Source organism: Podarcis liolepis (assembly GCF_965112155.1).
Source record: "Podarcis liolepis genome assembly, chromosome: 14".
Classification (NCBI taxonomy): Eukaryota; Metazoa; Chordata; class Lepidosauria; order Squamata; family Lacertidae; genus Podarcis; species Podarcis liolepis.
Window position 1 is genome coordinate 8,129,673 of NC_139569.1, and position 23,874 is coordinate 8,153,546.

The following is a 23,874-nucleotide window of genomic DNA, read 5'->3' on the forward strand; positions in this document are numbered from 1 at the left end:
AAAAGTTTAAGGGATTGATGATGGTAAAATGAACTCGCGTGATCAGATTGATGGATGGGAGAAAAGAGAAGCTATCTAATTAAAGAGCTTTGCAGGCAGCCGGGACTGTGCTTTGCTCTGTTGGAATGTACATTGCGACCAGAACGCTCTCTTGGAATCAGTGCTGTTTGTGACTCTCTGTCCTGTAAATCAACTGCAATTATATCAATTGCAGAAAATGAGTTGTTGGTTTTTTTTAATGATAAAGATGGATATGCTTAATAAAGAGCATCGATTCGGCACACTTTGCTTTGGGCAAAATCCGGGGACCATTCTGCAACCACAGGGTGAGATTTCCTTGGCTTTACCTTCACCTGGCAGAATCCATTTCACCCCCTACCCCTGCTACAAATCACCTTTAAGCCTCACAACAACCCTGTGAGATATGTTAGGCTGGGGAAAAAAACAGTTTCCCCTAAGGCAGGACCTGTTGCTTGCTCTGCAACTGAGGTATGGCTCTTCCCTTAATGGTAGGAACTGGAAAACGAAGAATGAGGTATAAATACAGTGGACACTCGGGTTGCGAATGCGATCTCTGCAGGATGCACGTTCGCAAACAGCAGCGTTTGCAATCTGCAGTGGCGTGTCTGCGCATGCGCAGGTTGCGAGTCTGTGCTTCTACACATGCGCAAAGTGCGATTTAGCGCTTCTGCGCATGTGTGACCACCGGAACCCGGAAGTAACCCGTTCCGGTACTTCAGGGTTTCGGCGGTGCGTAACCCGAAAAAACGCAACCTGAAGCGTCTGTAACCTGAGATATGACTGTATATGAATTGATATTGCAGGAATGTCAGACTAGGACCGGGGATACATGAATGCAGAGCCCCCTACACAGCTAAGAAGCTCACTGTGGGACCTTAGGCCAGTCGCTCTCTCTTAGCCTTACCTACCTCACAGGGTTGTTGTGGAGATAAACTGGAACCCTCCCCTCGGTGCGTATTCACCAGCACCCTGCCAGTCCTTGACATCTATGCACCATACTGATTTGCACCCAGTATACCTGAAGGAGCGTCTCCACCCCCATCGTTCTGCCCGGACGCTGAGGTCCAGCTCCAAGGGCCTTCTGGCGGTTCCCTCATTGCGAGAAGCAAAGCTACAGGGAACCAGGGAGAGGGCCTTCTCGGTAGTGGCGCCCACCCTGTGGAACGCCCTCCCATCAGATGTCAAAGAGTTGTTTACAACTACCTGCCATTCAGAAGACATCTGAAGGCAGCCCTGTTCAGGGAAGTTTTTAATGTGTGACATTTTAGTGTATTTTTTGTCTTTGTTGGAAGCTGCCCAGAGTGGCTGGGGAAACCCAGCCAGATGGGCGGGGTACAAATAAATTATTATTATTATTATTATTATTATTATTATTATTATTATTATTATTATTATTATTATCTTAAAGATTTGGGCAGAGACCGCACACTGAGTTCCACTTCTCCATCCTCCAGGACACAGAGTCAGCATGCAGCCACCAGAAGACCTCTGCCCCAGCTCACTTTCCAAGAGAACAGAAGTCTCTCCCGTTTCCACAGTGCGTACGGATCTCGGTTGCCCATTTCCGTATGTGACTCATCTCCTGCCTCAAAATAGCTTCCCCTCTCCATTTTCATCACTCATTAGGCAGCATGTTAATAGCCAGGAAATAACGAGAGATCATTATCACATTAGCCAAGATCTGAGAGATGGCGGATCAGGGCGACAAACACAGAGGATCGGAGGAAAAGACACGTTTAATTTGAGAGGAAACACACAAAATGCCACACTCACACACACACACCCCTGCAAAAGGCAGCAGGAGGTAACTCGGATTAATGCACAGCCCAGAAGAAGAGTTTGTCTCCTTAAATTTGTTTTTAATGGAAGTGAGTGGGTTTGATTTATGGGGCTAGTGTCGTACTGTACTGTAGTAAAGACCTATCCATGCACAAAAAAGGGGGCAGAGTGAGGCCTGCATTGCATGTGTAATATCTAAGAGGCAGCTGAAAACAGCAAGGTGTAATGGAGCGTTTTTAAAGACACACATTTATTATGGAATAAAGTTTGGCAAATGATAGTTCACTTCATCAAATACATAAAGTGTTATCCTGAGTTTGAAGTCCCTCTCTATCTCTCTATCATCTCTATCTCTATCATCTATCTCAGGATAGTGCTATCTCTCTTTCACATAAATTCAGGACAGATAGAAGAAAGCCCTTCTTCAAACAACAAGCAGCACCAGTGAAAGAAGAGTGGCAGATGAAAATGATGGACTTTGCGGCATTGGCAAAGCTGAAGGGAAAAATCCAAAACCAGCACGATCAGGTATTCCATAAGTACTGGAGTAAATTTATACAATATTTAGAAGAACATTGTAAGCAATTAACATCACTAGCAGGGTTGTCTGAAGACTTGTAGAATTGGAAGGGACCCAGTGGATCATCTAGTCCAACCCCCCTGAATTGCAGGGAAATGCAGCTGCCCCTTATGGGGATCGAACCTGCAACTTTGGCATAGTAATGAGAGATTTTCTCCCTTTTTATATCTACAGTGGTACCTCTGGTTAAGAACTTAATTCGTTCTGGAGGTCCATTCTAAACCTGAAACTGTTCTTAACCTGAAGCGCCACTTTAGCTAATGGGGCCTCCTGCTGCTGCCGCCCCACGATTTCTGTTCTCATCCTGAAGCAAAGTTCTTAACCCGAGGTACTATTTCTGGGTTAGCGGAGTCTGTAACTTGAAGTGTCTGAAACCTGAAGCATCTGTAACCTGAGGTACCACTCTCTCTCTCTCTCTCTCTCTCTCTCTGTGTGTGTGTGTGTGTGTGTGTATGAAAGCCCTTCTTCACACAGTGCATAGTTAAACTATGGAATTCAAACTACACTTCTTAGGATTCCTTTTGGGGAAAAACAAAACTGATTGAAATGGTATGATACAGCATTAAAGTTATAGTATAGAATCATAGAATTATAAAGTTGGAAGGGACCCCAAAGGTCATTTAGTCTAGGCTTGCCACACGTCTGGAATTTCCTGGACATTTTCTGATGCTTATTCAGAATCTCCTTTCTTGCAACTTGAAGCCATTGGCTCAGATCCTATGTTCCAGAGCAGGAGAAAACAAGCTTGCTCCCTCCTCCATGTGACAGCCCTTTAGATATTTGAAAATGGCTACCCTATCTCCTCTTTTCCAGGCAAAACATACACAGCTCCCTCAACCGTTCCTCATACGGCTTGGTTTCCAGACACTTGATCATCTTGGTTGGCCTCCTCTGCACCTGTTCCAACTTGTCAACATCCTTCTTAAACTGGGATGCCCAGAATTGGACACAGTATTCCAAGTGTGGTCTGACCAAGGAAGACTAGTGTGGTAATACTACTTCCCTTGATTCGGACGCAATATTTCTGTTGATGCAGCCTCGGAGAGCATTAGCTTTTTTTGCTGCTTCATCACACTGTTGACTCATGTTCACCTAGGGGTCCACTAAGACCCCTAAATCCTTTTCACATGTAGTACTGGCAAGACAGGTGTCCCCCATCCTATATTTGTGCATCTGGTTCTTCCTGCCTAAGATCAGGACTTTGCATTTGTCCCTGTTGAAATTTATTTTCTTGGTATCAACCCAGTTCTCCAATCTGTTATGGTCATCCTGTCTTCTGTGGCATTAGCTACCCCAACCCAGTTCGGTGTCTCCAGCAAATTTGATGAGCATCCCCTCAACTTCTTCATCCAAGTCATTTATAAAGATGATGAACAACCAAGGGACCAGGATGTGAAGCTGTGTACCGTATTTTTCGTTCTATAAGACGCACCAGACCACAAGACGCACCTAGTTTTTGGAGGAGGAAAACAAGAAAAAATATATATTCTGAATCTCAGAAGCCAGAACAGCAAGAGGGATCGCTGCTCAGTGAAAGCAGCGATCCCTCTTGCTGTTCTGGCTTCTGTGATAGCTGCACAGCCTGTATTCACTCCATAAGATGCACACACATTTCCCTTTATTTTTTAGGAGGGAAAAAGTGAGTCTTATAGAGCAAAAAATACAGTAGTTTGTTAAGGGTTCTCAGAGTTGTTAGAAGATGTTCCTCTCACAGAGCTACAGTTCCCAGAATTCCCTGGGGGAAAGCATTGAATGTTAAGCCATTCTGGGAATTGTAGTCCTGCGAGGGGGAATGGGGGGGGGGTCTCCCAACAGCTCTCAGCACCCTTAACAAACTACACTTCCCGGGTTTCTCTTGGGGGAACCAATGATTGTTTATAGCAGTATCATACTGCTTTAAATGCAGGGTGTGAATGTGGCCCAGGTAAACCCACAGCAACCTGAAATATATTTAAAAAATTGTCCGGAAGCACCTTAAAGGTAAAGGGACCCCTGACCATTAGGTCCAGCCATGACCGACTCTGGGGTTGCGCCGCTCATCTCGCTTTATTGGCCGAAGGAGCCGGCGTACCGCTTCCGGGTCATGTGGCCAGCATGACTAAGTCGCTTCTGGCAAACCAGAGCGGTGCACGGAAACGCCATTTACCTTCCCACCGGAGTGGTACCTATTTATCTACTTGCACTTTGACGTGGAATCTAGAACCACAGCAACCTACGCAGCTTTCCATCTCACTACGACTGCCGGGTGAAGTAAACAGCCAAGGAAATGATTGCACCCGATGATTGTGTGAAGCTTATGAGGCAGCAGTTACCAGAAAAATGTGGCTGAAGACTCAGCTCACATTCAGAGATAATGAGCCTCCAAAGACTCAGAAGAAAAGCCGGGCTTACAATTAAGGATGGCTGAGTCCACCACTTTCTCATTTTTCCAGTCTGCACATTTCTGCATTGCCTTGGAATGTTTTCCTTTTCAAGCCCCCATAAAAATCGGTTGGCCCAAGTGTGGATTTCCACCCCAATGTTTGCATGCAATTTTGTCAAGTAAACTTTGGAACTTCCTTCCTATTGATACCAGGCAGCTGCCTTCACTGTATTCTTTTCAGTGCCTGATAAAAACCCAGAGAGGCTGGTGTGCTTTTAGGTTTATTGCTGGTTTTCGGTTTTTTTGAATGTTTTAAATAGTTGTTTTAATCCCGCCCCCGGCAATAATGTTTTGGTTTTATTATTTTTTGGTAAACTACTCTGAGGTTTGTTTGTTTTTTACAATCAAGGGGCATATAAATTCATGAAATAAATAAATAAGCAAGCAAATTTTTGCAAAGCAATTTCCCTTAATATAATGCATTATATTATATTATATTATATTATATTATATTATATTATATTATATTATATTATATTATATTATATTATATTATATTATATTATATTATATTATATTATATATTATATGTAATGGATTTAGGGGCTGCTTGTGCGTAAGTTGCCGCCACTGCTGGCGAGGTTACCTGGTTAAACCCTTTCTGACTGAACAGCCTCCAGCATCGTGACTGTCTCAGTCGCTGGCAGAATCTGTCAGTGGGCGTTTCTTGAACCTTTTCCAGCACAAAAGTTCCTTGATGCCAAGTCTCCTCCTACTCTCCCTGCACGGAAGTCTTCTGCGCAGGGAGGGTGTGGGCAACGGAGTACCCGTACTCTCTCCGCTGGTCTCCTGCGAGGAGTCTTGGAGCCTCCTCCCCGATTCCCCCATTTGCCCCCCTTCTCCACTGGTGTTACACTGATTTTCTTCCCCAGCAGATGGGCTGCCTCTCTCCCTACTGGGACCCTCTCCAGCATCCCTCTGGAGCCTTCCCTCCGCCTCTAGCTCCGATGGCAGTTCCCTGACATATATTATATTATATTATATTATATTATATTATATTATATTATATTATATTATATTATATTATATTATATTATATTAGTATGCCACTTTCACGAATGCATGCCTTTTTAATAAACGCTTTCCCCTAGAGCTTACTTGGAAGTAACCTATCTGACTGCGCATTACTCAGAGAAGACCCATTAAAGGAACCTAAGTCCGTCCTGTTCATTCATTTCAGTGGGCCTGCTGACTAACTTTGGATACGACTCTTGATCACAAATCCTTAGGTCTGTGCGAGAATGAAACATTGTAAGCTTTGAATGGAAGCTCCTCAACTCAGCAAATTGGATTCGATGGGGTTAGGTTAGTCACGGCTTAGTCCGTAGAGAACAATGGGACTGAAGATGAACTCACTGGCACAATCCTAATCATGTCTACTCAGAAGGAAGTATTATTAAATTCAGTGGGGCTTACTCCCAGGAAAGTGAGGTGAGGACTGTTGCCTAAATCTGGATCTAATCTGAAGAAGTGTCCATGCACATGAAAGCTCATACCAATAACAAACTTAGTTGGTCTCTAAGGTGCTACTGGAAGGATTTTTTAATTTTGTTTCACAAAACACCGTATATTTGTGATATTTATATTCGAGGGACGCAGGTGGCGCTGTGGTCTAAACCACTGAGCCTCTGGGCTTGCCGATCAGAAGGTTGGCAGTTCGAATCCCCATGACGGGGTGAGCTCCTGTTGCTCTGTCCCAGCTCCTGCCAACCTAGCAGTTAGAAAGCACACCAGTGCAAGTAGATAAATAGGTACTGTGGTGGCAGGAAGGCGTTTCCGTGCGTTCTGGTTTCTGTCACTGTGTCCCGTTGCACCAGAAGCGGTTTAGTCATGCTGGCCACATGACCCAGAAAGCTGTCTGTGGACAAACGCCAGCTCCCTCGGCCTGAAAGCGAGATGAGCGCTGCAACCCCATAGTCGCCTTTGATTGGACTTAACCATCCAGGGGTCTTTTACCTTTTTTAAAATTCATGATGGAATAACAGCATCAGCAATCCAGAACACTGGGAGCCACTGGGGTGAGACCTTGCCTTCAACTTGGTCACTCCTTGCTGTGTTAGTTTGTTTGTAGTGTGACATCTCCCTGGAATATTGTGCTTTCGGAATGAAACTTGCGGGTATGTTCAGGGTGCCATCCTCTGTTCCAAGTTAGGGAACAAGCTCACTCTCTGCAGTCCTTTCACACAGGACCAGGAGAGATACAAGAGCTTACCAGAGCACAGCATCTCCCCCGGGCATTGCCAAACCGCCCCAGAGCACAGCATTGCAAATTCGTGATGAAACTGGCTAAGTAGCATTTTTTGCATGCAGTTCTCCAGCTGAAGTTTCAATCGCTGCTTGATTGCCGCACTCATTTTCAAGAGGTGGAGGAGAGAAAGATACAGCGTGGTTATGTGAAGCAAAGGCTCTCATCCATTGCAATTTGCAAGTAAGATTGTATTTGCTAATAGTGCCATCACCTCTCTGAGCACGGCTGCTTCTGTAACTCAAATTGCACCATCCATGTAAAAGAGGAAGGTATCAGCTGGACTGGGGGAGCCCCAGTGTTTGCAGAAGTACCCAAAACATTGCTATGGATTGCGGGGAGAACCCCACCCCCTAAACGCTAGAAATTAATAAATGGTAGGATTTTGATTATTTGGGATCTGAAGGGAGAAATACAAACTGCAGAGGAATTCCTGAACTCACCTATGCAGAACGACCTGGCCAAGCTAGGGCCACTAACAAACAATATGGAAGGAACAATGGCCCCATTGAGGGCCATTAGCAATGCAAGATAACTGTCCTCTCTCCTTGCCCTGAGGTATGAACAGCGACTGGGGGTTTGGAAGGTTGCCAGGGTAACTGAACATCAGGTTTTTAGCAAGGTGTGCGGGGAAGAAGACTGAAGGGGAGATGGGGATCCATCTTGGGCAGGTTGGCTGCAGGCTGACTGGGAGAAATGCCTTGGGCTCCAGGATGGAATACTGCTGTGGGGTACAAGCCCCTCTTGAAATGACCTGATGTTTCAGAGTCAGGGGTCAGCAAACTTTTTCAGCAGGGGGCCGGTCCACTGTCCCTCGGACCTTGTGGGGGGCCGGACTATATTTTTTTGGGGGGAAATGAATGAATTCCTATGCCCCACAAATAACCCAGAAATGCATTTTAAATAAAAGCACACATTCTACTCATGTAAAAACAAGTTGATTCCCGGACTGTCCATAGGCCGGATTTAGAAGGCGATTGGGCCGGATCCGGCCCTCGGGCCTTAGTTTGCCTACCCACGTTACAGACTGAGATTCTCATCAACCCAAGGCAGCATGGTTTGATGAGGCCCTAAGCTACTGAAGGTAATGGGGCCCTTTCTATGTCCAGCTGTCCTTTGTCAACAACAGATTGTTGCTGTTTTTTGTGTGTTGAATATATGCTATATGGTAATTTATGGACCTAATAGGTATCTAAAGCCATTTGCACATGTTGCCATGCAACCAGTCCATGCAGAATGTAGGTACCCTATATATAGAAATGAGCAAACCAGTGATATTTTAGGGAGCAGGCTAGCAGGCGGGGCCCATGACTTACATCATAGGAGCCTACACAACACAAAACACTTGCTGCTGTATGTAGGTTTTATTTTATTTGGTTTTTATCTTATATTTTGGAAATGTACAACCAGTTTTTCTCCTTTAAATTTTTTGGGGCCCCTCAAGAGAGTGGGTCCCTAAGCTATAGCTTGTTTAGCTTATACCTAAATCCAGCACTGCCAATGGTAAAGAATGATGGGATTTGTAGGTTGCCAACATCTGACAGGAACCTCTGTCTACCTCTCGAATAAAACATCTTTAAAAGAGAGGATCTTTCCACATTGCAACACTGGAGGTCCACTTTTTAATTTTTCTTTAGCTTTATGGTTTACATGTGTTCATGCAGTAGCGCGGATTGAACCTATTACTTACTTCCCGAGCTACACAACCCCCTCCCCTTGTATAACTAAATCTGTTTAACTAATGGATTACTGGCTTCCATATTAGATTTCCAGGGCTTACGCATGACTAAGAAAGTAATCGCTAAATGAGAAGCTTAAAAAACAACAACAACCGAAAACAACAACAGCAACTCAAGCGATTAGAGCTATGGCTCAGGATGGATTAGTAAGGACTTCCTGTTTTCCATCCGCACCCCACCCCACCCCATCCCATTCCACTTCTCTTCCCAATTGCAGGAAATAGTTTAAATGGCTTTAAAGTGCTAGTAATGCAGGCAAGGAGGTGAATCAATACCATGGTTAAGGGGAATGATGCATTAGCTTTTAAGCATCACTTGAAAAACAACTACCCTTGGGTATATTAGAAGAAAACAAAACCCTTGCAACAAGGGCATATTTTAACAATAAGATCTAGCATTTAGGATGGGGGCATAGGCCCCAGTATTGCAGGTGAGTGAGATCACAGTCAGTAGCCAATCAACCCCCCTCCCATCCCCATTCAGCTACAGTGGTACCTCGGGTTAAGAACTTAATTCATTCCGGAGGTCCGTTCTTAACCTGAAACTGTTCTTAACCTGAAGCACCAGTTTAGCTAATGGGGCCTCCTGCTGCCACTGCACCACTGGAGCACAATTTCTGTTCTCATCCTGAAGCAAAGTTCTTAACCCAAGGTACTATTTCTGGGTTAGCGGAGTCTGTAACCTGAAGCATCTGCAACCTGAAGCATCTGTAACCTGAGGTACCACTATACTTGCTTGTAGGAATGTTCCCTGCCCCTTGCTTCCAGAGCTTGCGCAGAAAACTAAAAAGTTACATTCAGAGGAAGCTGATTCACCATGGTGACTGGGCCACTGCAACACTACCCTCAGCCGGCCCCCACTTTGCTGCCTTTATTCTTACACCCCCTCCAGAGAGTTGCACTGGCTGCTACTTTCCTCCTCCTTGCTGTCGGTGTTGCCCTTGTAGAATTCAGCAGGGAGGAGGATGGGAGCAGAACTAGAATGAATTGGCTATGCCTGTCTTTTGCTCTGGCGCCACCTGCTGTTGGCCTCCCAGCCTTCCTTCCCAGCAGTCTCTATAATCGCCACTGTGTACAATATGGCGCCTGTCTTCACCCTAAGTTGTCCGGTTTAATGGTCAATAAGGGCTCCCTTCCCTTTAATTTTCCGAGATGTGTCATGTCAAGGGCTGATTCTTAGGGGCGGGGTTCTCCTCTCCCTGTTAATCTCTGAGGGCTCTCGCTCAAAGTATCTATGCTCTGATCTTTGCTCTTCCCATTTCTCGGCTCCACTCAGCAAAGCGCAATCTTATTTCAAGTGGCGTTTATGCCAGGCTGGATTAGATCAATTACTAGCTTCCCCTCAAAGAGAAGGAATCACCAGCGCGAGCCGCATATGAGACGCGTCTACCTGTGGCGTACAGATCTAAAGCCTCCTTTTTCCCTCGAAAAGGCCCCCCCCCCAGTCAGATGTATTACACCTCCACGGCTCCATGCCCGATTAGACGGATAGAGAAAAAGGAGGAGGAGGAGATGGGAGGCTCTCAATTTTAATCGCGAAGCAAAATGGTCTCACTAGAGAGAAGAGCCCGTTAGATGTCCAGGTAACAATGAACGGCGAGCGAGAGTGATGGCAGGGAGATGTAATGACTTGCTTAGGGGGTTGGCCTTTTGAACGCAGACTCTTCAATATGAACCGCTCTCCTCGGCTGTGATTGATGCGCAGATCCGTTCCTGGGAGAGAGGGCAACGCCAAGGACACCCCTTCTGGCTTTTGCCTTCCTCCCAAAGAGCAGAAGCTTGCTTCCTCCTGCTTCCTAAAACAGATGTCCAGGAGCACAAGGCGAGCTCCATAGATGCAATGACAAAAGTTATTTTTCCTTCTTATGATAGTTCCTTGCCCTCAGATCCTATGTTCATTATCTCAGAAGCAAGCATTCTGATTTCAGGGACGAGGCTATACAGCACAGCATAAGGGAGCATAGTTTTAGATCCATTGATCTGGGATTAACTGTGCAACGTGTTCTGGATGAAATTGAACTGAAGGACCAGGTCTGAGGCTTGGGAGAGGGGCGGCTCTTGAATGTCTTTTAAAGCTAGGTGGCAGCAGTGGTTAGAAGCTCTAGGGATGGAAGAAATCCCCCAGTTTTGCCTTTTCCTCAACCTGGAATTTAGTTTTCCACATTTCCACACGTGTGTGTGTGTGTGTGTGTGTGTGTGTGTGTGTTTAAAAAAAGGTTCTCAGGAAAATTTATCAACATTGTAGTGTGACATTTTCCTAATACACACATTTTTTGTAGGCCTAATCTACATGTTTCCCCAAAGGAATTCTGCCTAATATAATGCATTTTTTTTTGCTTATTATTTTCACAGATACAGGCACTTATAGGCAGTGCTTTTTCAGGTGGGGGGTGGGTACTCAAGGGTACACAGTACTGGCACCTTTTCTTCTAGAAGAAAAAAAGCACTGCTTATAGGCAAGATTTATCCTGGCATATGCCTTCCTGTACATATTACTTCGCTTAGGAACTCCAATGAAAAATTCAGGGGAGGACACATTTTGAAGCACAAGGGTGGGCTTAGCCACACCTACCTTTTACCTCATGCTCTCCAGGCATCGGTCTGCGCTTTAAAGCTCTGTGGCTGAGTGCTCTCTCCCCCCCCCTCCTGAGCTTTCCCCGTGAAAAAGCTGCTCTTTAAAGCCGAAGCACAACAAATAGCAATTTGGGTTTTTCACAGATAGCCATTTGCTCCAATTCAGTAGTAAAGAGTGAGTTTTCATGGGGAGAGCTCCGGAGAGAGAGAGAGAGAGAGAGAAGGTCTGACCCTGCTTTAAATTACAACGTAGATGAGGCCCTTGTAAAGGAGAAACACAAACTCCTCATTTTGGGGACCTTGTTTTCGACAACATTTCCAGAAAAGGCAATTTCCAGGCCCTTTGCTGACATCACGAAAGCCTCCAGGGAGCCAGTGTGGTGTAGTGGTTAAGAGCAGGGGGACTTGTAATCTGGTGAGCCAGGTTCGCTTCCCCGCTCCTCCACATGCAGCTGCTGGGTGACCTTGGGCCAGTCACACTTCTCTGAAGTATCTCAGCCCCACTCACCTCACAGAGTGTTTGTTGTGGGGGAGGAAGGGAAAGGAGAATGTTAGCTGCTTTGAGACTCCTTAAAGGGAGTGAAAGGTGGGATATCAAGTCCTCCTCCTCCTCCTCCTCCTCCCTATTTTCCAAGGACAGTCCCAGATTTACAGACACCATCCTGGTTTCTGATTTGATCCTGGAATGCCCCACTTTTCCTTAAAGGTAAAGGGACCCCTGACCATTAGGTCCAGTTGTGGCCGACTCTGGGGTTGCGGCACTCATCTTGCTTTATTGGCCGAGGGAGCCGCCGTACAGCTTCCGGGTCATGTGGCCAGCATGACTAAGCCGCTTCTGGTGAACCAGAGCAGCGCATGGAAACACCGTTTACCTTCCCGCCGGAGTGGTACCTATTTATCTACTTTGATGTGCTTTCAAACTGCTATGTTGGCAGGAGCAGGGACCAAGCAACGGGAGTTCACCCTGTTGTGGGTATTTGAACTGCCAACCTTCTGATTGGCAAGTCCTAGGCTCTGTGGTTTAACCCACAGCGCCACCTGTGTCACATTTCCTTAGGACATCCCTATTTTCATTGGAGAAATGTTGGAGGGTATGGAGTTATGTGACCCCTGAGCCAAGGAGATAAGTAACTATAGAATTTTAAGAAGACATCTGAAGGCAGCCCTGTTTAGGGAAGCTTTTTTAATGCTTAATGTTTTATTTGGTTGGATGGTGTTCTTGAAGCTACCAGCATGAGTTTGATCAAACTGTGGGAGGCAGTGGAGGATAGAAGTGCCTGGCGTGCTCTGGTCCATGGGGTCATGAAGAGTCGGACACGACTAAACGACTAAACAACAAACAACAACAACAAATGTTTTATTATTTTTTTGTATATATTGGAAGCTGCCCAGAGTGGCTGGGGCAACGCAGTCAGATGGGTGGAGTATGAATAATAAAATCATAATTGTGGAATAATTTCATTGGAGAAATGTTGGAGGGTATGCCATTTTTGCAGCAATGACAAGACGACCCTCCATTTCTGGGCAACAACTTTGTTGGACTAACAGATATAGCAAAAGTCTGGGGGTTGTTTTTTGCGGGGGAGAGGTGCAGGTTGGGGTCTGCTATTGGCTGCAACTGTTTACGCCCTCCAACTCCTGGAGCCCTGGAAATGTTTAATCAAAAAACGGACACACAGTCTCTATTACTGCCAAGATGATTCAGGAGAGGTTATGAGGATCTGTTTTGTCAAACCATTACTCATCCCGACTAATAGACTTTTATGGAGATTCTCTCTGGCACCCTTTGCCGTGGGAGGGAGGGAGGGAAGTGGGATGGAAGCCGAGCGGCAAGGCAGAACAAAGAGTTCATCGGTTCACAAATCCCATCAATAACGAGAGGATTTGGGGGGAAACGGGGTGAATCGCCACTTTGAGCGACCCATCTTTCAAGGGAAGGCCGGAGCCTTTCTCAGAAAACGGAACGGGGAAGAAGAGATCATCCTTCAGGAATCTCTAAATCAGGAGTGGGGAAGTTTTTAGGGGGCTGTGAGCCACATTCCCACATGGGAAACCTTTTCCTCTCTCTCTCCTAATACTAGAACTCATAGACATCCAATGCAGCTGACTGTTGGATGTAAGGAAGTCCTTCTTCGTGCAGCGTAAACTATGGAACTCCCAGTCATAGGAAGCAGTGATGGCTACCAACTTGGATGAAATTTATTATTATTATTATTATTATTATTATTATTATTATTATTATTATTATTATTATTATACAGCCCTATACCCAGGACTCTCAGGGTGGTTCACAGAATAAAATCAAGATATAAAACCACAAAATACCCAATAAAAATAAAAACAGCAACGCAACCCAATGGCAAAATATGCAAAATATGGTCTGAAGCTCAACATCAAAAAAACGAAGATCATGGCCACTGGTCCCATCACCTCCTGGCAAATAGAAGGGGAAGAAATGGAGACAGTGAGAGATTTTACATTCTTGGGATCCATGATCACTGCAGATGGTGACAGCAGTCACGAAATTAAAAGACGCCTGCTTCTTGGGAGAAAAGCAATGACAAACCTAGACAGCATCTTAAAAAACAGAGACATCACCTTGCCAACAAAGGTCCGTATAGTTAAAGCTATGATTTTCCCAGTAGTGATGTATGGAAGTGAGAGCTGGACCATAAAGAAGGCTGATCGCCAAAGAATTGATGCTTTTGAATTATGGTGCTGGAGGAGACTCTTGAGAGTCCCATCGACTGCAAGAAGATCAAACCGATCCATTCTGAAGGAAATCAGCCCTGAGTGCTCACTGGAAGGACAGATCTTGAAGCTGAGGCTCCAAGACTTTGGCCACATGAGAAGAGAAGACTCCCTGGAAAAGACCCTGATGCTGGGAAAGATGGAGGGCACAAGGAGAAGGGGACGACAGAGGATGAGATGGTTGGACAGTGTTCTCGAAGCTACGAACATGAGTTTGACCAAACTGCGGGAGGCAGTGGAAGACAGGAGTGCCTGGCGTGCTCTGGTCCAGGGGGTCACGAAGAGTCAGACACGACTAAACAACTAAACAACAACAAGCAAGTTACGGAAGCCTGATGGATGTAGTCACTGCTGATAAGCAATCCCACTGATTGCCACCTCATTTCACCCTCCTGAACACGATCATTTTCAGATTAGAGCACCCTGCGTAGCTAGTTCGTCCTCCTTCTTCCTCCTCCTCCTCTCCTTCTTTCTTTCCTTTCTTTTGGACGGCTCCGTATTCTCTCTCCTGCAGATGTTTGTTTTGCTTATAAATGTCACAACTCCTACTGTGCGATCTCAACTAAATAGTACAGTCAGCGAGTAAGAGGCAGGCAATTCATGCAGAGGAACCCTTGAGCTGCCAGGGGAGAATATTTCTCACACACACACACACACACACACACACACACACACACACGGCCTGCAATAAAATGTTGCATCGCACCATCGCCCGATAACAGGAGTGCTTCTGTTCAGCGTGTCAGCCAACTCAGGATATTAGCAGAACAGGACTGAAGCATTCCATCACCCTATCATGGTCTCCCCATTTACTTTCCCAACATTTTCATGGCTGCTGAGCACGTTCGGTCTTTGTGAGGTGTGTTGCGAGGTGTGTGTGTTTGTCTCTGTGTTAGTGTCACGGACTGGCTGGATGCAGAGGAACGGTTGGAAGAACCGACTGGGGATCCATCAAGGGAAGAAGGCTGAGAGCCAGGGGAGGGGTGGTGGGACCACAATGAGTGGTCAGAGGGGATTTAGACGGCTGTGAGGAGACAGGGACTTTCAGTCTCGCCAACTGATTTTCATGGAGGAAGACCGCCAGGAATGAACTGCTGTGGTCATTAGGCCAGACACTCAACCAAGGATTCAGCTATACAGCTGCAAATATAATGTTTTAAGTGCAGTATACAAATCTGTCACTAGATGGTGCTGGTGAACTAACGGCCAATTCCATATATACTTCAAAACGTTTTTTTAAAGCATTTTCACAGCGTTTTTTAAATATATGTGTAGATTCAGCCCAAGTCTGTGGAGATCATGTTTTTGTCAAAAAAGAGTTAACTCCGTCTTTTAACTCTGTGGTTATTGACTGCCACACTCCTGTGGGTGGGTTTTGTTTTGTTTTTTGTTTGGCAAGGGAAGGGGGCAGTTGTGTGAACATTTCTGCAGACAATTCCCTTCTGTTTCCATTGGGCTTGCTTTGGCACCAAGCCTCTCAGCCCTCACCATCTGAGTTTGCTATTGGAGGAATTGCAACACCTATAAATGCACAAACACAGACACACCCTCCTGGGATAACCTTATTGTGATAGATAGCAAGGAACACAGCGGTGCCTTGAGAATTTGTGAGAGGGGGTACATTCTTTCACCTTTGGTGGACGTGCCCATGGATTAAGGCTTTCTGGGAGATGATCTATAATGAAATGAAAAAGGTATTTAAATATACTTTCCTGAAGAAACCAGAGGCCTTTCTCCTGGGCATAGTTGGCCAATCGGTGCTAAAGAAGGATAGAACTTTCTTTATGTACGCTACAGCAGCAGCAAGAATTCTCATTGCAAAGCATTGGAAGACACAAGACTTACCCACCCTGGAAGAATGGCAGATGCAACTAATAGACTATATGGAAATGGCGGAAATGACTGGCAGAATCTGAGACCAGGGAGAAGAGTCGGTGGAAGAAGATTGGAGGAAATTTAAAACTTATTTATAGAAATATTGTAAAATTTTTGAATGCTGATGACATTGAAATGAATTGAAGGGGTTCTAGCAACAAGGTAAAATGTAAGATGGGATTGATAATAGATAAACTAATAGGATATGAATTTGCTGAACCAATTCTTAAAAGGGATACAAAAAAGGGAGGCGTGAGGAAGTCAGGAAAATAAGTTAACTAAAGATGAGAAATCAAAAAAGAGGGAGTTTTCTTTTCTTTTATATGTGTTTTTTTTTCTTCTTTTTTGTGTTTAATGTTTGTATTTTTGTATTTTGTAATTTTGTATTTTTCTGTTTTTGTATTTTTCTGAACTTTTCTATTGATAAAACTTAATAAAATATTAATGAAGAGAAAAAAAAAGAGAATTTGCGAGAGGGATTGTGTATGGCATCCATAGCTGTCAACCGTCCCTTATTTGGTGGGAAACTCCCTTATCCCAGCGCCGTGTCCAGCTGCTGTCCCTTACTGATGATGTCCCTTAAATTTCCCAGGTTTCATGCTCTCCTGGCTCGGGAGGGAAGCAGCGGCTTGGGGTCCTCCGCCGCGAGAGAGCGAGAGAAAGTGCGTGCATGACCCGCACGTCTCCGTCTCTCCCTTTCCCCCCTCAGGGGCGCGTTGTGAGGAGACGGGTGGCAGTGGGTGGGCAGGCAGCCCCTCTCTTGCAAGACTTCTGCCGTGCTGCCAGGGGAAGCCAGAGGTGGCAGTGGCTGAGGAGGCGGCCTGAGGGAGGAGGAAGAGGAGGGGATGGGGAGGGATGCAGAAGGGCGGCGCCCCAGTGGCTGCGCTGCAACCACCTCATGCTGGGCTCGCGGGCGGCGTGGGTGAGAGTGTCTCTCTCTCTCCCCCCTCTCAGGTGGGGAAGGGCCGATGGAACTCCTCGCGCCAGGACGACGGCAGCCCCGACGTGCTGCTTAGCATACCCTCCAACCAGTGCAGCTTCTCTATAAGCTAAGCCAAAATCCCTTATTTTGGCTGCTGATCCCTTATTTTTGAGGCTGCTGGTTCCTTATTTTCAAATCTGTAAGTTGACAGCCATGATGGCATCAGATGTGCCCACTGAACCACTTTGACTTGCAGAACTGGCAGTGGCACAGGTGCCACATAATATTCATTCCACCCCTGAAGGAAATTGATAATAGTGTGGGAGCCCTTACACTTTGGAACTCCCTGTGTATTGACGCTCTTCGGCGGCCATTTTAAACGCTTGTTTTGGCAAGCCTCTCCAGACATGTAGCTATTGATGTGTTTCCATCTCCTTTTCTGTTAATCTTAATTGTTTTAGAATGTTTTTGGCTCTTTCGTATGGATAATTTCTTGCCAACGCTGCTCACTCTGTATATTTGAAGGAGCTTCAATAGATAACAGGACCCTGTTCTCCCAAATAATCACAATCATATCAAAAGAGGCTTGGCAATTAGGGACAAGAATCTGTATTTCAAAGGCGCCTGCTGAGAGCTGCCAAACAGCCTCCAGGAGAAAAAACAACCCTCTTTCTCATAGCTCCACGAAAACTTTATATCCTGATGACTGAAATTTTTGGGGGGACAGTTTCTTTAGCTCAGTGAAATGAGCAGAACCGTTTAGAGGAAAGAGTTGGCTTTTCAGAGCTCGGCCTCTCCAAGGACTTATCTGTCAAAGACTCTCTCAGGCTCAAAGAGGGAACATCTTGTTCTGAAACGCAGGCTGAAAAAGTCATTTGGAGAAGAAAGAAAAAAAAGCAGAAATCAGGGAAATCTTCAAACCGGTTGAATTCTGAAAAAGCAACAACTGCCAAATGTTGAGTCCGTGCAAGATTTTCCTTTGGGCTAAAGAGGCATTTTCTCTAAGGATAGGGTAGAAAATTGATTTGGTTCACATTTGAGAGGTGAGCCTACCCAATTCACACTTTCTGAGACAATAGTTAAGATATTCCAAGAAAAATTAATGTGCCAAATAAATAAACGAACAGTGCAAAGCCCAAACACAGCCATCTTTTGAAATCTGCGCGTCACCAAATATTGCAAAACAACACATGCACACACACACACACACACAGTTGGGGCTGGTAAAGATCCCTGTCTGAAACCCTGGATAGCTGCTGCCAGTCTGTGTAGGAATTACTGAGCTAGATGGCAGGAAGCCAATGAGTGTGCACTGGGGAAGGGAAACCACAGTCTGACTTGGGAGAAGGGGACTACTGATTTGTGGGGATCTGTACTAGCTTGTTGTCTTTGTCCATGGAGTTTTCTTGGCAGGGATCCTAGAGTGGCTTGCCGGTTCCTGCTCCAGGTGAAGTCTGATTGCCGAAGAATTGATGCTTTTGAATTATGGTGCTGGAGGAGACTCTTGAGAGTCCCATGGACTGCAAGAAGATCAAACCAATCCATTCTGAAGGAAATCAGCCCTGAGTGCTCACTGGAAGAACAGATCCTGAAGCTGAGGCTCCAATACTTTGGCCGCCTCATGAGAAGAGAAGACTCCCTGGAAAAGACCCTGATGTTGGGAAAGATGGAGGGCACAAGGAGAAGAGGACGACAGAGGACGAGATGGTTGGACAGTGTTCTCGAAGCTACCAGCATGAGTTTGACCAAACTGCAGGAGGCAGTGGAAGACAGGAGTGCCTGGCGTGCTCTGGTCCATGGGGTCATGAAGAGTCGGACACGACTAAACGACTCAACAACAACAGTACTAGCTTGGAGGCAAGAGTCAGAGGCAGGGGAAACTTTAGGGTTGGAGTACAGGATGGCTAAAAAAAAGAGGAGGAAGAGGCAAGTCAGGCAAGTGAAGGGCTAGGTGCTTCCCCACCCTCTCCAGCACCACTGTCTCCCAGACCCAGGAGGGGACCGAAAAGGGCAGAGCAGAGGCAGCTTCCACACAGGCACAGTCTCTGGTTATGTGCATGCAGCTTGTCAGCAGAAGCTACATAAATTGGTGGAGGGGGACATGGCTCCCTGTTGCTGCAACTGCTACATAGGGCATGGATTTGGGAATAGCTGTCTAGACACTAGACTGATGTGTGTGGGTATTTGGGGCTGTAGATACGACTGTGTCAGCTTTGACATTAAATAGTTTACTATGTGTTGTGTGCATTGCTTTGGCTGAGGAGCACCCTTGACGGGCCACAATGTAGGAATACCACAAAAATTACCGTCAGATCACCTCTCTCTCCCCCCCCCCCCAATATATTTACAGTGGTACCTCTGGTTGCGAACAGGATCTGTTCCGGAGGCCCATTCACAACATGAAAATAGCGCAACCCGCAGCGGCGCGCCTGCGCACACGCGGGTTGCAATTCACCGCTTCTGCGCATGTGTGTGATGTCATTTTGAGCGTCTGCACATGCGTGAGTGGCGAAACCCGGAAGTAACCCTTTCAGGTACTTCCGGGTCGCTGCGGGACATAACCTGAAAGAACGTAACATGAAGTGGACGTAACATGAGGTATGACTGTATTGGGATTGGGAGCAAATTTTCCACCTGAAGAGCTCCAGGCAAAAACCCAGCTTTTATCCCAATTAGGGAGAACTTGAGCTGGTGGCTGTTGGAAACCCAGGTGGGATAATCGGAACATTAGCATGTTTCCCCTCCGGCTGTTTACTGCTGTGTAAGCAGTTTGGTCCCTACGTGGTGTAGGATGTCGGGGGGGGGGGTGTGATTCTGGCATGACGGCATGCAATTAGGATGTCTTTTGGCTACCCAGGATGATCAAAGAACGCTTGATGTGAAAGGGAAAAGAGGGAAAAGCGAGTTGACGCTGCCCAGAATACCGAACGCTGTTTGAGTTTTCGTGCGGCAAGGCTGAAAAACAGAAACAAATTCGCTCTTCCCCACGGTGTTCTACATCATTTCCCGAAAGTGGCATCTTGTTCTCTTTCCTTTTACTTCATGTTTTCCGAGGAGAGACAGATGCAAGCATAAATATTACATCTGGATTTTTTAAAAGAAGAAATAACCGCTACAGGAATCCCCCAGCTAGTACGAAACAAGCACAGAAGCCAAAATCGGGAAAGACTGGGAGGAAAATAAACAGCGTTCAGAACATCCTACTTGTCGTCTTCCTTGGGGAGATTTGCACGTGCTGTTTTTATCACTGGGAGAAAGAAGGAGGGACCAGAAGGACAGGTTGGGCTGGTGCCAGGGATTGGCATGGCCTGGTATAGGCTGTGTGCCCCTAGGGCAGAAAGGGAACCCATTGATGAAAACTCCCTGGACCAAACGCAGTTGGGTGAGTGAGAACGGTAATCCCCATTTGTGGCTCCCTCTACAGCAGCTTTCTGCACCCTGTGGCCCTCCAGATCTTTCTGGACTCCAACTCCCATCATCCCTCACCACTGGCCATCAGATGTCGGAGAGTATGCACCAGCGCATCGTAGGAGCATAGGGACCTGCCTTTTTCTGAGCCAGGTTGCACGGTGTTGTTTACCCCAGATTGAGGTTGAATCCTGACAAGACAGAAGTACTGTTTTGGGGGGACAGGAGGCAGGCAGGTGTGGAGGACTCCCTAGTCCTGAATGGGGTAACTGTGCCTCTGAAGGACCAGGTGCGCAGCCTGGGAGTAATTTTGGACTCACAGCTGTCCATGGAGGTGCAGGTCAATTCTGTGCCCAGGGCAGCTCCATCTGGTACACAGGATGAGACCCTATCTGCCCGCAGACTGCCTCACCAGAGTAGTGCATGCTCTGGTTATCTCCCACTTGGACTACTGCAATGCTCTCTACGTGGGGCTACCTTTGAAGGTGACCCAGAAACTGCAATCCAGAATGCGGCAGCTAGACTGTGACTGGGAGCGGCCGCTGAGACCACATAACACCACTCTTGAAAGACCTACATTCGCTCCCAGTACGTTCCCAAGCACAATTCAAAGTGTTCGTGCTGACCTTTAAAGCCCTAAATGACCTGAAGGAGTGTCTCCACCCCCATCGTTCTGCCCAGACACTGAGGTCCAGCTCCGAGGACCTTCTGGCAGTTCCCTCCCTGCGAGAAGCGAGGTTACAGGGAACCAGGCAGAAGGCCTTCTCGGTGGTGGCACCTGCCCTGTGGAACGCCCTCCCACCAGATGTCAAAGAGAACAACAACTACCAAACTTTTAGAAGACATCTGAAGGCAGCCCTGTTTAGGGAAGCTTTAATGTTTGATGTCTTACTGTATTTTAATATTTGGTTGGAAGCCGCCCAGAGTGGCTGGCGAAGCCCAGCCAGATGGGTGGGGTGTAAATAATAATAAATTATTATTATTATACCTTCCAGGTGCTTTGGACTAGAACTCCCATGTCACGCATTTGCTGGGCACAGAGGAATGATGGGAGGAGCCAGCTGGGGAACCAACAAGGGAAGAAGGCTCAGAGCCCAGGGAGTGGTGGTGGGATGATGGTAAGTGGTCAGAGGGAGAAGACTGGGAGGAGGAGGTATCGGAGGCTGAAGAAGTAACAGGGTTTAGTGGCAGAGAGAAGTCCAGAATCTGAGGCAGAAATTGAAGCAGGAGAAGAGGGAGGCCCAGAGGCAGAGATGAGTCTGGCTTGTGAAGAGTCCTGGGTGTTTTCCCCTCCTGCTGCAACAAGCTCCCCTCCCCGCTTGTCTCCCAGAACCAGAAGAGGCAAGAAAAGGGCGGAGAGATTGGCTGCACGCAGGCGCAGTCTCTGATTGCTTGGAAAAAGCTCTGGTGAGGAGGGGGCTTAGATGGCTGCGAGGAGGTGGGGACTCTCAATCTCAGCAACTGCTTTAAGGGGGCAAGACCTACCGGAGATGAGTTCCTCTGCTCATTAGGCCTGACACTCCTGTGAAGATTGTGCTTTTGTTAACAAAGAGTTTACTCCAACTTTCACAGTGTGATTTACTGCTGGCTTGCTCCTGATGTCCCATCGGCCTCAGCCAGCACAGTAAATGGTGGGAGTTGTAGCCCAAAACATATAGCAGCCACCCCCCGGTCTACACTGACTGCCAGTGTTTCTCTGGGGTCTTTCCTGACTCAACCTGAAGATGCTTTTGGGGAATGAACCTGGCTCCTTCTGCATGCAAAGCAGTCTCTCTGCTCCTGGGAGGCAGCTCTTCCCTGATCTCAGATCCTCCTTGCTGTTCCCCTCCCATTTTGCTACATTTTGTTTTGAGATCTGAAAGAGCCTTGGGTCCCGGGCTTTGATAACAGCAGCCAAGAGCCATCCTGGCAATAGACTAAGGCGCTGAGCTTTGTTTCTTTTTGCTCTCGGCATTACACAGCAGCCCCAGGCAAAGCCCCTCAGGACCACTTTCTGATCTCAAGCTGCCTGCTCATGAGGCACTTAGGGAGGAAGGCTGGCTCTGCCAATTGTTGTTTGTTAGCCTGGCTGTTTGCAAGCTAAGCCAGGGATTGAGCAGCCCCACACGTACAGGGATGATCCGCAGAGCTCTGCTTGCAAACCCCAGCTTTCTGACGCAGCGAAGCTGCATGGCGGTAACTGGCTGAAGACGGAGAACGGGAATGTTCAATTGCTCTTGGGGTTTGGACGGCGGACGAAAAACTTTTAGCGATCTAGCGTCTTGCAAGCCCCAAGGCTGAAAATGCATTTTTTGGCACAACACACTTGATCGGAGAACATGAGGCTTAGCCACGACCAGTCACAGTTTCTCAGAAACATGCTCAGTGGCATTGAAAACAACAGCCCATTTCTCTTTCGGCAATTTCCCAGCGAAAATGTCCACAGCTATTGGGTCTTGTTTTCCCATTGTCCTCTCATGCTGACTCCCTGGCCCACAACTGGGATGGCTTGCCTACTGTGACATCATCACGTAGTCAAAGCCGATTGGCTGCTTAGCATCACGACAACGTTCTGTTCACAAAATTGAGGTCGGGAAGCCTTTTCAAGCCAAAGCTCGCATTCTCTTCTTGACAACCTTCAGGAGTCCCATGGCCATGGTAGGCCGGGCCAGAAGCAAAAGTGGGTGGAGCAAAATATGTCAATTCTCTGACACATCCCACTCTAGCTTCCACCAGGCAAGTTTCTGTTACGATATTCCGTTCCACCTTAACAGATATCATCACAGGTGATACAGGTTACACAGAAAGGGGGAGGATGTTACAATATTCCGTTCCACCTTAAGAGATATGTGGAGGGGAATGGAATAGTTTCCTGGGAAGAAGGACGTGTAGGAGATGTGTAGTTTGTTAAGGCTGCTCAGAGTTGTTAGGATATCTCTAGATCCCCCTTATGGAGCTACATTTCCCAAATTTCCCTGGGAAAAGGGACTGACTATTTAACCACCCTGGGAACTGTAAGCTTTATAGGTCAAAACCATCACTTTGAATTGTGCGCAGAAACTAACTGGGAGCCAGTGCAACCAGGCCAGGATTGGCATTATATGCTCAAACTGTCTTCCCCCAGCCTGACTGCTGCATTCTGCACCAGCTGAAGTTTCAGAGCTGTCTTTAGAGGTAGCCTCACATATGTCAGGGGCTGGATTCAGAGGCGTAGCAAGGTCAGGTGGTACCTGGTGTGAATTTTTTTTGTCACCCCCCTCCCCACATTGAAATTATTAAAAGAAGGGAAAATAAGATACTTACAGTTGCAAATGTTATTTTCTGGTTTGTTTACTTAACATTATGAGCATAAGCACTTAAAACTCCCCCCCCCAACTTTGCTCTTACACCCCACCTCTCCTCCTGTGCGTTCCAGGGTTTGGGTCCTGAGTTGAGGGACATTTTCCTTCTCTCCTTCCCTCCCCCCTCCACTTGTTTGCTAGCCTGCCTCCTTCCTGTCCTCTCCCTGCCTGCCTGCCTCCTACAGCAGCCTGGGAGTGCAGGGCAATGGCGCACTGACCGCCCACGACTCCCAAGCCTC

General features: G+C 46.8%; 1 protein-coding gene across 3 annotated transcripts in view; it reads right to left on the minus strand.

Moving 5' to 3' along the window:
- The window catches only part of CACNA1H (calcium voltage-gated channel subunit alpha1 H), a 371,014-nt gene that overhangs the window by 83,902 nt on the left and 263,238 nt on the right, over positions 1-23,874 (minus strand). The gene's annotated exons all lie outside the window — the stretch shown is intronic.